At 38.9% G+C, this 15508-nt stretch overlaps 1 protein-coding gene across 9 annotated transcripts in view; it reads right to left on the bottom strand.

Annotated features, from left to right (window-relative positions):
• The window catches only part of LOC141397830 (uncharacterized), a 229366-nt gene that overhangs the window by 76851 nt on the left and 137007 nt on the right, over nucleotides 1–15508 (bottom strand). The gene's annotated exons all lie outside the window — the stretch shown is intronic.

Genomic DNA, 15508 nt, shown 5'->3' with positions numbered 1-15508 from the left:
GCCTCAATCAATCTCAACACTGACCATACACTAAAATTACGAGTACGTTGCAGTACCCCTTTTTATTCTTTACTTTTAAAGTTGATGAATGAGCAACTGTTGGTTGGTAGTAGTTGTTGTCCGTCCCACATTTCACATTTGTTTACCTTTTTTCACTAGTTTAAACACGTTGACGGTGACCACCACCACTTCTGTGGATGGGAAAATGGCAACAGGTTTTTTTCAGTTCACGTCAAATTAAATGCTATGCAAAACAATATGACCAAGCCACACATCTTCACAAAGTTTGACAGAGCAAATACAAATAATAAACGAACGAACAACAAAAAATACATCAATCAAATCGGATGCATGAGGCATACAACACTCTCTAGCCGCAGTCCACTGACTGTTCGCTTCGGATGTGGATAATTAAAAACAAACTCATGGAAAAAGCCATGAAAATTACAAATTATCCATTGAATTTTGTTTTTCAAAATCGTTTAGTTTAATAGACCATAAATAAGGTAAAGCGACACGTTAGTTTAATAGAAAATCATGTTGGTAATGATTGAAAATTATTATTGTTGGAAATTACAGTAATTTATTATTGTTTGTGGTTAAGAGAGGCAGTCAAATTATAACTAATGTTGTTCCGCATGCAGCGAATTACGTTTAAAGCTATTTACAATGACACTATACTCGGCTATTTTGAATAGTTCAAAACCTTTGAAACGAGCGCATCGGACTGCTAAACCGAGAAAACTAAGATTTTTTTTATTAATTTTGAATTCACGAGGATGGACTGCGATCAATTAAAATAAACTTAAAACGAAATAAAAAGAGTATGCTACCTTTGTTTTTGGTCCATTAACAATAGTGATCTATTCTGGTCTGAACCCATCTTCCATACAAAATTTCATGACGATTGGTCCACCATTGCGACTTGTAGTTTGATTACAATTTTAATGGACGGACAGGCAGTCACACATCTCAAAATCGCTTTATCTCGTCGAGATATGAATTTTGGTATACCACATGGACGTGGACTCCCCACGACGAATATTTCGCGGTGTTACATACAATTTCGGAAAAACAAATCCTTTCCACATTGTGGTGTAGGGTATAATTAGGCACATATTAAACTACAGTTAGATTAACTAATCGTTTTGGAATATTTACAACAGATTGTCCATATGCTCCTTATAAAACGATACTTTCGTCGTGGAGCACATGAGCCCCGAATGTTTTCAAAAACTCTACAGTCACTAATAATTATACCCTACACCAGTATGTGGTAAGGGGTATTATGTGTTAGTGCATTTGTATGTAACATACAAAAGGAAGCGAGATAGACCCATAGTTCCTTCTAGGGATATACATAGAATCACTTTCTGAGTCGATTTATGCATGTCCGTCCGTCCGTTCGCAACATACAGATCGCATTTGTTGACCGATTTCGCTGAAAATTGGGGACTACAACTTTTTTAGCCATAGGAAGAACGCTATTGCTTTTGGGGAAAATCGGTTCAGATTTGGATATAGCTCCCATATATATTTTCGCCCGATTTCACGTATTTGCTGCACCAAACACGCTATATACGTCCGATTTTGATGAAATTTTGAATGTGTGACTGAATTCGGTCTAGAAATAAGTGTGCCAAATTATATCGAAATCGGTTCCGATTTGGATATAGCTCCCATATATATGTTCGCCCGATTTCACGTATTTGCTGCACCAAACACGCTATATACGTCCGATTTCGATGAAATTTGGAATGTGTGACTGAATTCAGTCTAGAAATAAATAAGCTAAATTATATCGAAATCGGTTCAGATTTGGATATAGCTCCCATATATATGTTCGCCCGATTTCACGCATTTGCTGCACCAAACACGCTATATACGTCCGATTTTGATGAAATTTGGAATGTTTGACTGAATTCGGTCTAGAAATAAGTGTGCCAAATTATATAGAAATCGGTTCCGATTTGGATATAGCACCCATATATATTTTCGGCCGATTTCGTGTATTTTCTGCTCCAAACACGATATATAAGTCCGATTTCAATGATATTTGGAATGTGTGACTGAATTCGGTCTGGAAATAAATGTGCCAAATTATATCAAAATCGGTTAAAATGGGGATATAGCTCCGATTTCTATTTTACATATTCACAGTGGTGTAGGGTATCATATGTCGGCCCCGCCCGACTTTGATCCCTTCCTTACTGGTTTTTTTTGTTTATTCCGTGTGATGATTAGTTCGATTTCTTTTTGTACCTCCCCTAGATTTGTGGTGGGGAAGTTTTCTTACCACGGACAACCCTAAATGTAAAACAAGTGAACAATTTGCTATGAGGTTTTATTAAACCCATTTTAATTTTTAAATTTGTTTCAAGGATGCTTTTTCTCCTCATTGGAGTCTGTCTACTACCTTAAAATACGACTATGTACTTCGTACATAAAATGAAAGGTAATGACAGAATCTAATGAGTGACGTTTGTGAAAAGCCCGCCTCTCAGTATCTACGCTAGAGTTATTAAAACTAACACCAACGATAGGATCACGTCCTACTCGTCAAACCCTTTGTACAAAGGTAATACCGTTCCACGAACGTTAAATCAATAAAAATACAGTCCACTGCGATTAGAAAAAATACTTTCACATCGTGTTTTATTTTTCTCTAATTTTCTTTCCATATTGCTACGCAAACATTGGTCCAATCGAGCCGGATTTTACGATCGGTCTCTTTGCCTTTACAAGGAAAACCCAAAAAACCAGCAAAAAGCAACGACTACGTCGCAGCAACAACAACAAAGGATCTACGATCAACCACATCAATTTATTTTCCAATAAATTGCGATTTTTACCATCACAACAAAGGTATGTACACATTTCATTACGTGAAAAAGTGACATACCAAAATTTACAAGTGTTGTGCATAATTAAAAGTAAAAAAACAAAACCGTTTGTCGTTTTACAATAAATATTTAATGTCCGTCCGCCACCTACGATATTGCCGTCGGTAAAATTCATTTAAAAATACCAACAAAACTAATTGTCAAATCGCCCACTATTTTCTCACATAATAGCAACAACAATCACAGTGATTTTTTTATGTTTATTAATTTATTGGTGTTTTCGCACATTTCTTTTATATTTAATATAAATACATATTGTTATTGTGGTGTTTTCCTTTTATTCTCTTCTTCATGTTCCCCAAAAACACAAAAATCATCACAACAATAACAATTCCAATATAAAAGAATAAATGTCATTCACTTGTCATTACTGCTGATTGTTTCCACCTTTAATTAATACGGGTGGCAGATTTGGCACTTATATACCATTTACACTACGATCGATTGTATTAGGGGTATTCCTGTGTATTAAAAATTAAAATTATTTTCGTAAAGATATTTTAGTGCTGTTTTCTCGTATTTTTTGAGTTGAATCCTTCGGATATTAACTAAAAATAAATTTTATTCGTGTTTTTGACACCGTGCCCCCTACCGTCGGTATTAGTGAAGTGGTTTTGCGAATTTTCAATTTTTTTAATATTTTTGGAAATTTGTTTTCGGCAAGTGCTATCTTCGATACGTTGCCATAGTTTACGTGTATTATACGATACACTCTAAATATTTTGCGAAATTTAGAATACACTGAGAGAAAATTGGATTTAGTTTTACATTTTTCTTAAAATTTAAAGAATTTTTTGTGGTTTAATCACGTTAAACCTCAAATATATTGCCGTATCCACGATACATTATTGAAATAGTCTACGACTATTAATAAACTCAGTGTATTTTACCAATAAAATAATTTTATTTTGAAGCATCACGTGTTTTAAAATAAAATTATTTTTGTGCAATTTTATTGAATTTGTACAACTACGTGCATTATTTAGGAAATTTATTTAGTCTTCGACTACATTTAATTTCTCAATACGACATTTCGTGTCACAAATTGTCTTTGTTTTTGACTTTAATCCTGAATTTTATTCAAAATGCCCCTCACTCCTTTAGATTTATTCAACAGAGCTGCTGATGCTTTAGTCAAATTTGATGCATACTTCAGTTCCCAACGGGACGATGAGCTCGATGTTTATATCTTAGAATTGCTAGGAGCTGAGGCGAGAACATTATGGGAAAAAGTTAAACTACAATCTGATATATGCCTCAATTATCTATATGAAGATAAAAATTCCAATAAGGACAACCTTGTAGCTGCCGACATCAAATTCGATGTCGCATACAAGTGTTTTATGAATGTTTTATCGTCCATTAATAGAAAGTTAGGTGTACTCCGGACCTCGTCTCAGTCGCCTACTTTCACTTCTCCAAAATCTCATATAGATAAACCTACAGTACCACGTACTGAAGATACAGCGACCATTTCTGATGTTTCACATCGATTGACACCGTCAAATAACTCATCCCTCACATCCTGTGGAGATGTTAATGCTGGTCACAGACTTTATTTACCCCCCTGTGACATCGAAGTGTTTAATGGCGATTTTCTCTCCTGGCCTACGTTCAGGGATTTATTTTCTGCCCTCTATATTAACAACAGCGGCATAAGTGATATAGAACGCTTATGTCATTTAAAGAAAAAGACCAGTGGTGATGCCCATGAAATAGTGGCTAAGTTTTCGCTTACCCACACAAATTTTAGTCTGGCGTGGAATGCTTTGCAACAAACTTACGACAATCCACGTATTTTGGTGAACCACCAACTAAAACGCCTCTTTGACCTACCAGTTTTAGAAGAGGAAACTAGTTTAGGGTTGAAGACTTTGCAAAGAGGCATAAACGGGTGTATTTCGTCCATGTCTAATTATGACGTGCCGACAGAAGACTGGGATCCAATTCTAGTTTTCCTTTGTCTTCAGAGATTACCTAAACACTGCGTTGTGCTATGGGAACAATGCATTAAAAACAAGTCTGCATTGTCCTCGTGGGCAGATTTGGATCAATTTCTCACGGAAAGAATCCAAACTCTGACCTGCTTACGTGATATTAGGGGCATAGACTACGTCGAACCTCTAAATCACAATAAAAGACTTTCCCATTCCACGAATGGTGGAAGCATTAAAACATCTGTGGCCACGCCACAAAGCACACCTCGTTCTTCACGGTATTCTCGCGCACCCTCGCCTAAATCATGTGCTCTTTGTTCACGACAAAGACATCATCTTAGGGTTTGTCAAAAATTCCTTAGATTTTCAGTTCCTGAAAGGATAAGTGCAGTTAAGAAACATTACTGTTGTCTTAACTGTTTGTCTCACGGACACAAGGCTTCACACTGTAATAGTGTACATAATTGTACTATATGCAACAAAAGGCATCACACCCTGTTACATAGGGAGGTCTCACCGCATCGTACGTCTCCGACGTCGCCTGATTCCAGGAGTTTAGTTGCTTTAAATTCCCCTTCTACCTCTACAGGTCATCCATCTGGGTCTAATTCTAGACAAGTATTCCATACCACTCAGAATAGGGAAATATTGTTAGGCACGGCGATGGTCCATATTATGCACCAAGGTACTACGTACCCAGCCAGAGCTTTAATCGATCCTGCTTCTGAATCATCTTTCATTTCTGAAAATATGCAGAGTAGAATAGGTATTGCCACAAATGCAGTTAGAGCCTCAATTTTGGGTGTGAGTAGGTCAGTTTCTGTAATTTCTGACAAAGAATGTTCCATTCACATTGTGTCTCCTTTGGACGCTACGCATTCAATGGACACAACTGCTCTTGTCGTCCCGACCATTGCAGATAATCTGCCCTCCTGTTCCATCCCAACTGACACTCTACCACAATTGCCAAATCTACGTTTGGCGGACCCCGATCCATTCTCTTCCCATTCTGTTGACCTTCTTCTTGGTGCAGATCTTTATCCGAAGATTCTGGCACAGGGTTCTCATACTAAGATATTAGGTTCGTTGATAGCGCAAAGTACAGTCTTCGGCTGGATCCTTACAGGTTCAATGCCATCCACCCGTACTGGGCCTTCTATTTAGGGATTCTCCTTGAAATAGTTAGGATAGAAGACTGGGGACATTGAGTCTTTGGGCTCCAATTTATCCATGCGGACGTTATTGACAGTCATGCACTTAACCTTCGGTGGTGTATGTGTTGACGGGTTAGTAAGCCATGCTAGGTTAGTTTTCCCACGGAAAACAGAGATTACATCGCCTACACTTCTCCACCACTTGCTACGCAAGTATTGGTTCTACGACCATCTACTTAAATTTTGGCCCTACGGCCGTCTATCTTATTGGTTTTAATGGGCACATCCCAAAATCTTCATTAGGCATTTGATTGAAATTTTGATTAATAAAAAGTCCAAAAATATTCCGTCACTGGATATTTCATTCAAGCTCCTCCGGGGCAAAAATATTTATCTATGTTCGAAAGAGGGTATCAATACTGATACTGACAACGAAATTTAATCCCGACGGCACTCAATCATCCATATTCCCACTCCCACGGAGTTAATTAATAATAGACCATGATTCGAGGCGTCTACGCGACCTCACTACTTTTTCGTGTTATTGAAAAAATATAGCTTTGATGACCGTGTTAGAGCCGCGAAGCATCGGGCTATATATATGTAAAACGACCAACGGTTAAGAGGTCCTTCTGACCTAAAAGTTTGTTTTATTGTTTAATTCTCGCTTCCTCTCCATTTTTCTTATGACTTGGAAAATTTCGAATGATGGTTGCGACGATGGTGTGAGGATGACGTCCCCATGCACGACAAGGAACAACAAGCTGATTAAAAAGCCACTCCACATGAAGCCTACGGCAAAAAGGACAGCTGGTACTGTACCTCCTTCGGAGAATACAGTCCTATTTTTATACAAATTAATTTCGCCCTCGGCGACTCCTCGGAGTTCCTCCAGGAGAAACTTGTGGTCTCGCCACGTAAATCTGTAAGAGGTGGTCTTCAATCACCTTTTACAATCTTTACATGATGATCAAGGTCTCCACGAGGCATTGCACGATCGTGCCCCACGGGCACACGAATGTAAAGTACTTTTTTAAATAACTAACATCTAATTTTGCAACATAGCTGGATATTGCAAGGCCGGCGGAATGAACAATTTGCTATGAGGTTTTATTAAACCCATTTTAATTTTTAAATTTGTATCAAAGATGCTTTTTCTCCTCATTGGAGTCTGTCTACTACCTTAAAATACGACTATGTACTTCGTACATAAAATGAAAGGTAATGACAGAATCTAATGAGTGACGTTTGTGAAAAGCCCGCCTCTCAGTATCTACGCTAGAGTTATTAAAACTAACACCAACGATAGGATCACGTCCTACTCGTCAAACCCTTTGTACAAAGGTAATACCGTTCCACGAACGTTAAATCAATAAAAATACAGTCCACTGCGATTAGAAAAAATACTTTCACATCGTGTTTTATTTTTCTCTAATTTTCTTTCCATATTGCTACGCAAACAACAAGTAAGAACGGCTTTAAGTTCGGCCGGGCCGAACTTGTTATACCCTTAACCAGGAGTGGTATTAAAGTAAAATGAAACAATTAGTTTCCTTTCGTTTATGAAAAAGACTTAACGCCAAATTTCAGCAATTTCGGTAAAACAATATCGCTAACCTTCAAAATAAGGAAATTCGGGAAGTACCGTTCTATGGGGGCTATATTAAAACGTCGATCTATACCGACAAATTTCTGGCGTAAAGTTTTTAGACTCAAAGAAGACTAAATACCAAATTTATTTCAATAGGATAATGTGGTTAAAACCTAAAAAATACCGTAAATCACGAGGTACGCTTCTATGGGGGATATAGGAAGACGTGGACCTATACCGATAATTCTTTTCTGGAACATTTTATAACCCCATGAAAGACTAAATAACAAATTTCAGTAATTTCGGTGGGATATTAACGTCAGAGTAAATACCAAATCGCAGCCATTTCTGTTTGTTGTTGAGGCCACAACCCTCCAAAAAAGGGAAATCGGGAGGTACCGTTCAATGGGGGCTATATGAAGGCGTGGACCAATACCGACAAATTTCATATGGAAAGTTTTATAACTCAAATGAGGACAAAATTAAATACCAAATTTCAGCAATATCGGAGAAATATTGAGGCCACAACCTTCAAAATACCGGAACCGTTCCTTGGGGCTATATGAAGGCGTGGACCCATACCAACAAAATTCTGGGGGAAAATTGTATATTCCCTGCGAAGGTAAAGTACCAAATTTCAGCCATTTCGGTGTGATAACGAAGCTAAAACCATCAAAATCCGAAAATCGGGTGGTTTCGTCCTGTGGGGGCTGTACCAGTATTAAGGCGTGGGCCTGTACCAAGAAATTTCTGTGGGAAAATTTTATTACGCGAACGAAGACTAAATACCAAATACCAGCCACTTTGGATGAATATTGACGTCACAACTTTCAAAATACCGAAAATCGGGAGGTACCGTTCTAAGGGGGCCATATGGAGGCGTGGACCTATACCGACAAATTTAGAGGGGAAAGTTGAACACTCCTAACGAAGACAAAATACCAAATTTCAGCCATTTCAATGGATTATTGTGGCCATAACCTTCAAAATACCGAAAATCGGGAGGTACCGTTCTATGGGGTCTATATGAAGGCGTGGACCCATACCAACAAAATTATGGGGGGGAAAGTTTTATACCACCAACTAACACTTTCATCCATTTCGGTGTGATAATGAAGCTAAAACCTTCATAATACCGAAAATCGAGTGGTACCGTTCTATATCATGAATGAAAAAATTTAATTATACCCTCCATATTATGGTGGAGGGTGTAATTAAAAACTTCAAAACACCTGCCCCCCTATTCAGTAACTTTTTAACAACTTTACTCATTGTTAATTTTACAACAATTTCATTTGTTTGTTTTGTAGTTGTTACAAAAACAAAAGAAATTTTAACAATTTTTTAATCGATAAAAGTTACAGAATAGGGCTACTGAAGTCGGCTGGTTCCATTATATACGCCGGCTTAAGTTGACACCGGATTGACCCGTTTCACACAACATCCGCGTTCCGGCCAGCCACCTCAGCGTATATAAGTTTGTATTTGAAACGTTCCAGAATGTCTCCTCCAGAGTCTTTTGGTGTTTGTCACATCCGCAGTCACTACAGTCAGGCTTGGGTGAGATACAATAGTTGCTGAGAGTGGGTGCATCTCAGTGGTTGCTCGTCCAAGTGAGAGACTACGATAGGGACTATGTTGCTGCATTCTGCTTGAATACAGCTGCATTGAGTCGACCTGCTTATCAGAATACGAGGCTCCCCGACAGTACCAACAACAGCTGCCGCCTATGGATCACTTAACACCAGCCGTTTCTGTTCCAATCCCTGAAAATGCATGCTTGGGGTTAGCAGTAAGCGTGTAACTGCCGAGGTAGAGTTGCTTAACGTATACATCCCGCCCATAAATAGATGTACTTTGGGTTATACACCCTATATTAGTATTTTTATTCTTCATCAGTGTAAAATTCTAAGTCGACATAACCATGTCCGTCAGTCCGCCGTCAGTCTGTTGAAATCAAGATACATTTCGCAATTTTTAAGATAGAGCTTTGTGATATAGTATAGAAGTTTGTATTACTCCTAGGATGATTGGTATTGGAAATGGCAGACATTTGGTACTTGGTCTTCATTTGGGGCATTAAACGCTGCATATGAAATTGGTCGGTATATATCCACGCCTTCATATAGCCCCCACAAAACGTACCTCCCGATTTTCGGTATTTTGAAGGTAGTGACCACACCAACTCGACGAAATGGCTGAAATTTAGTCTTTGTTTGATGTAAGAGCATTTCTGACTGAAATTCGTCGGTATAGGTCTTCGTTTCGATATAGCCCCCTTAGAACGGTACCTCCCGATTTTCCTAATTCTGAAGGTTGTGACGTCAATATCCCACCGGACGACTGAAATTTGTTATTTAGTCTTTCATGGGGTTATAAAATATACCATAAACGAATTATCAATACAGGTCCGAGGGTTCTTATAGAAGCGTATCTCTCGATTTAAAGGTTTTACAGAAATATCGCAAATTTCGTATTTAGTCTTCTTTGAGTCTAAAAACTTTCCGTTAGAAATTTGTAGGTATAGATCGACGTTTTGATATAGCCCTCATGGCTATATATGGCCCGAATTTCGGTATTTTGAAGGTTAGCCACTTTGTTTTGCCGGACTTCCTGAAATTTGGTATTTAGTCTTCTTCATAAGCAAAAGGAAAGTAATTGTTCCATTTTACTTCAATACAACTCGTGGTGGAGGGTATAACAAAACGCCGTTCTTACTTGTTTTTTTTTCTTTTTTTTTTAGACCCTCTCACGCTAACTGTCTCCACCTTCCGCACTTTCATCATTCATGGGAAATCTAATTGGCCTAGTTTCAGAGAGTTCACAAATCACCGCTTCAGATATCTGCCCAACTTTTCTAATGTTCGAGTGGCACACACGACATGACTGCTGCAGTCGCTACTTCCTAATCGAATAACCGAAATGAGCCCAAATTTGCTCCGTTAAGTCACTCTCGAATTCTGGAAGGAAAAAAATAGGACTTAAGTCACTTTCGACAACGTTACGCTGACTGTTCCGAATAGGTGCGCAAGTGAGTGATACCATAATCGAATGCTAAATTACACTGTGCAACAAAATGGAGCTCGAGGTCTGGGGGGTGGAAAATTCCTTGTGGGGGTGAAAGCCCTTGATGAGTATATTCAGAACCCCGAAGGGCAGATCCGCCGTGAGTCGAACTTTTGAGTTATGGCGTGATGAATTTTTCACTGGATACCCTATAAGCCGTCAGAAACTAGCGGTATATCTTTGTTCGCAGTTATTCTAGCTTATTTTTAAGATAACATGTCTGCAGTCAAATCTAATGAGAATCTTATTCGTAGAGCATTTCGACTTTCTAACTCGCTTCCTTCCATGTCCTTTTCGTCCTTTATTTTAAGAGCTGCTATAAAAGTACCACAAGATGACGTTTTTCAGCTTCGAAATGTTCTGCAAAAATGTCGGCCAGAAAATTTTAGGTACGGCTCTCATTGACAACAAATCGATTTTGTCGCATTGTCGTGGTCGTTTTGTGCATTTACCCTGTTTTTGTTCAGAAAAAGACCATATTTTGTTTTTTGTATTTTGTATATACATACGTTGCAAAACATACAAAAACACAAAACACATTTTTTTCTGAGCAAACAGAGGTAAATATAAAAATGACTATGAAAACGCGACAAAATCAATGAGAACCGCACCTAAAATTGTCTGGCCGACATTTTTGCAGAACATTTCGAAGCTGAAAAACGTCATCTTGTAATACTTTTATAGCGGCTCTTAAAATAAAGGACGAAAAGGACATGGAACCAAGCGAGTTAGAAGGTCGAAATGTTCTACGAAAAAGATCCTCATTACATTTGACTGCAGACATGTTATCTTAAAAATAAGCTAGAACAACTGCGAACAAAGATATACCGCTAGTTTCTGACGGCTTATAGGGTATCCAGTGAAAAATTCATCACGCCATAACTCAAAAGTTCGACTCACGGCGGATCTGCCCTTTGGGGTTCTGAATATACTCATCAAGCGCTATCATCCCCACAAGGAATTTTTCACCCCCCAAAATGTTGGTTCACAGTGTTATTCAAAGCATTGGGCCCTCATGGAATCTCCATGTTAATACTGAATCAGCTTGATGAACCGGAGGTCAAGTATATTTCAAAAGTTCTTAACATGTCGCTAGTCACCCCCAACGTTCGCGAAGTCTGGAAAAGGATGTCAGACCGATTTCGCAGTTGTTGCCTGCATCAAATACTCTTGAGGCCTTACTGCTCCCCAGCGTCAGAAATAGCTATCCAGTTGCCGATCATCAACATGGGTACTGTAAGCAGCACAGCACAACAACATGCATGTCATCTCCACACATATCAGTCGAGGACTCAACAAGAGCAAGACGTGTGATAGAACAATGATGGTGGCGCTTGAATGTACCAAAGCATTTAATAACTGTTTGAGGATATCGGACAGACAACCGTCCGGCCAAGTTTGAAACGTTGGACAATCAATTATATATGTACAGGAACAATAAGTCCAAGTCCCAGACGGAATGGAGATCGTAACACTTTAGGATAATAGTACGATCTTGGCGTCAGGAACCTTCCCTTAGTCATTTGTGAAAGACTGAATACCGTGGTAAATTGTAGTAGAATCCGAACACCAACTACCCCAAGATTCTAGAGGTCACATTCGATAGCATGTTAACGTCATAGGCGTATGTCAAAGCTATCTGCGTCAGTCTGATATGTAGGAACAGAGTCCTCAAGTCCCTAGCCCTAGCCTAGCACGTGGGGTGCATACGGAATAAAACCTTGCTGACCACAAATAACGCGATAGGTCGGTTCGTAGTAAGATATGCAATGCGATCGAAAAAATATTCAAAACTGTCATAATGCTACAGTGTGCCTCAGTGAACCATCTACATGAGGAGAAAATGATTCTTACAGTAGAGCAACACAATAACATGCTCTCGTTACTGTACTAACTCGAGTGTTACCGTGAGAGCCATTGAAATCTTGGTGGTTAAGACACCCATCCAGGCATGTCAGGAGGGATGTTTATGATCTGGAAAGAGAAGTTCAGCGTTACAAAAGAGAAGCGCTAGATCAGCAAGCCTATCAAAAGGGGTTTGAATATCACAAATGCAGACCCTGATGTCATAAACAACTATCGGTCCTCGGTGTGCATATCCCATCTATCGCAGCTGAGGAGAGTTAGCTGTCACAATAAATCAGAGTAGATTGAGCTTAACTATGCTCGGTATGGTGCAGCCGTCTAAATTCTTATAGGATGGGGATTGATGACACTGCGCAAACCATATCTGCCCAGCACTCTGCCCTGCCAAACCTTCTGCACCTACTCCACTTGCATTGTGGTTACAACCCATCGAATCAGCCACATTCCTAGAACTGTAGATAGACCCAGAGCCATATTAAGCAGAACAAGTAAACAAATGTTAATTTTGGCCAGACCGAACTTTTATATCATCCACCATAAAATATTCTGATCTATAATGGAATAATTAGTTTCCTTTCCTGTCAGTAATTTTAGATGCAAAAGTTTTTCAACAACGGATGCCTCAAAATTCTAAATAAGGACTGGAAATGTACAGTGAGTGTCAAAAATATGTATATTAAAATGTCTTCAATGGAACGAGATGTACATCAAAGTGTGGACTCAAGTTGGTAATATTTGGCGAATAAGTTTTGTGACCACTGGGAACCTCAAATGTCAAATTGCAGACAGTTCGGTCAACAAATCTAGCTAAATTGCACAAAATTCATAAAATCCTGAGGTACCGTTAAAAGCGGGCTATACCAAAACAGGAAACTATGTTAACAATTTATTGTATAGAAGTTTCGTGACTGCAGAGAACCTCAAATATTAAATTACGGGTTAGGTAGGTAGTTCAGTCCAAAAATGTAGCCAACCCCTTAAAGATACAGAAAATCAGGAGTTACCGTTATATGGGGGGGGGGGGGCTATACCATAACATGGACCTTTGGATCAATTTTCAGAACGTTTCACCTGCTATAGTAAGTAAGTATGATTTTATGAACTTTAAAGGAACTGAAGTAACCGTGTTTATTAGCCTGGAACCATCTTTTTGGAGATTTGACTCAACATGGATTTAGGTTCCCATGAATTACAGGATTCAGCTCGGGATTTATAAGTCAAAGTTCTACTGTAACAATGTTAGTATGAAGATTGTGCTGACTTTATTATACCCTTTAAATTTAAATTTGCCATTCCGTTTGTAACATATAAAAATATTCATCGGAGACTCTATAAAGTATATATATTCTTGATAAGGGTAAAATTCTAAGTCGATATAACCATGTCCGTCTGTCCGTCCGTCTGTTGAAATCAAGATACAGCACGCAATTTTTAAGATAGAGCTTTGTAATTTGTTACAGAAATTTCTATTACGCCTAGGATGTTTGGTATTGCAAACAGGCTATATCGGTCCACGTTGTGATATAGCCTCCATAAAACTGTACCAGCCGATTTTCGGTAATGTGAAGGTTTTAGCTTCATTATCACACCGAAATCGCTGAATTTGGTACTTAGCCTTCGTTGGGAGCATACAACTTTCCCCTGAAATTTGTTGGTATAGGTCCACGCATTCATATAGCCCCCATATAAGGGTACCTCCTGATTTCGGTATTTTGAAGGTTGTTGCCACAATTGAAATTTCGTATTTAGTCTTCATTTGGGGTATAAAACTTTCCACATGAAATTTGTTGGTATAGGTCCACGCCTGCATATAGCCCCCATAGAACGGTACCTCCCGATTTTCGGTATTTTGGAGGTTGTGGCCTCAATATCCCACCGAAATTATTGAAATTTGGTATTTAGTCTTCCATGGGGTTATAAAATATTCCAGAAGTTAATTATCAGTATAGGTCTACGCTTTTCTATATCCGACATAGAAGCGTACCTCTTTATATTCGGTACTTTGAAGATAATGTAGCTAAGCTTACCGAAATATCGGAAATTTGGTATTTATTCCTCTTTGAGTCTAAAAACTTTCCGTTAGAAATTTGTGAGTATAGGTCGACGTTTTGAGAACGGTACCTCTCGAAGTTCATACGGGCAAAATGTGCCTCATCGAAAAAATGGTTTTAGACCCCAAGTATGTTCGGACAAAATGTGTTTCAGACAATTTGGAGCCGATTTAGCAATGTCCGTCCGTCTGTCTGTCTGGCTGGCCGGTGCGCACGATAACTCTCGAAGGGTGAACCGATTTGGTCCAAAATTTGGCTTTCGCAATATTTTGTCCAAACATAGTTTAAGTTCGAAGATGGGATATATCGGTCCACTCCCTCCGGTACCTCCCCCACAAAAGTTCGGAAATGTTCGGAAAATTTGTGCGGACAATAACTCTTGAAGGAAGTAACTGATTTGGTCCATACTTTGAACATCGGGAAATTTCTACCAGACTTAGATGAGGTTCCAAAATGGACTCAAGCGGTCCACTCCTTCGGGTACCTCCCACACAAAATTTCGGATAAGATCAGATTAGGACCTGCTCTCGAATCGCAGGTTGTATTCATTGCCCCCATACGATGGTACAAGTTTCATCAGGGGCAAGTCCATACTTCCTGAGAAAATAGCCTGAAAGGTGCAAAAAGCCCCTATAACCCGTGTATAGTGGATGGAGCGCAAGATAACTCTCGAACGGATCTGCCGATTCGGTCCAAAATTTGGCCTCCGTAATATTTTGTCCAAGCATAGTTTAAATTAAAAGATAAGCCATATCGGTCTACTCCTTCAGGTACCTCCCCCACAAAGGTTCAAAATGTTCGGAAAAACACGATAACTCTTGAAGGGAGTGACCGATGTAATCCATACTTTGCACATCCTAATATATCTACCAGATATAGATCAGGTTCGAATATGGACTATATTTGTCTACCTGCTCTCGAATCCCTTTGATTTTTGTTG

Source organism: Musca autumnalis, unplaced genomic scaffold (genome assembly GCF_047663935.1).
Source record: "Musca autumnalis isolate F117 unplaced genomic scaffold, ASM4766393v1 scaffold_3, whole genome shotgun sequence".
NCBI classification, from domain to species: Eukaryota; Metazoa; Arthropoda; class Insecta; order Diptera; family Muscidae; genus Musca; species Musca autumnalis.
The sequence above is the reverse complement of the archived record's forward strand: the minus strand, read 5'-3'. Positions and strand labels throughout refer to the sequence as shown.